Below are 531 nucleotides of genomic sequence, written 5' to 3'. Positions count from 1 at the left end.
CCCCCCCCCAGAATGCTGGTTGTACTTTTCTACCTATGTGTCTCCATTAAATACAAAACTCAAAATGTCTCACAGTTAAAACTGCAGCTCTCTCTCCCAAAACGAACCCCATTATGCAACTGGGTGAAAATCGTTCCCTGTTTCTAATCTTAGGAAGTCTAATTGCTTTCTTAGCTAGAGAATATATTTCAGCAAAGCTATGTGCTTAAATTCAAAGTTCATGGTCCTATCTTCGCCTTAAATGAACTGAGCTTTTGTATTGTTTCACATCAGCACAGTTTAAAGTTTAAAGACACTATTTTTAGTCAGACTTTGCAAACCCTTCCTTCTTTCAGACAGATTAAAACCTACAGTGATTCCAGTCCTGTTCAAGACTAAGCACAGATAAAAGTGAAAGTAAAAGCAGACATTTAGCACCGAGTAAGCTTACCTTATGCTCAAAAGTCAAAAAAAAAGTTTGAGGAAGTCGTCTGTTGAGAGCTTTGTTTCTCTGCTGCTGAACTAGGTCAGTGGGAAGAGTTTATATTGGCA

At 38.2% G+C, this 531-nt stretch overlaps 1 protein-coding gene across 1 annotated transcript in view; it reads right to left on the bottom strand.

Annotated features, from left to right (window-relative positions):
* Positions 1 to 531, bottom strand: part of ctsk (cathepsin K) — a 19,822-nt gene extending 19,291 nt beyond the window's left edge. The window contains exon 1 of the mRNA XM_014017705.1: positions 431 to 531. The gene's annotated coding sequence lies outside the window, so the exon portion shown is untranslated. The remainder of the gene's footprint in view (positions 1 to 430) is intronic.

Source organism: Austrofundulus limnaeus, unplaced genomic scaffold (assembly GCF_001266775.1).
Source record: "Austrofundulus limnaeus strain Quisiro unplaced genomic scaffold, Austrofundulus_limnaeus-1.0 Scaffold175, whole genome shotgun sequence".
NCBI lineage: Eukaryota > Metazoa > Chordata > Actinopteri > Cyprinodontiformes > Rivulidae > Austrofundulus > Austrofundulus limnaeus.
This window is presented reverse-complemented; position numbering and strand designations above follow the sequence as displayed.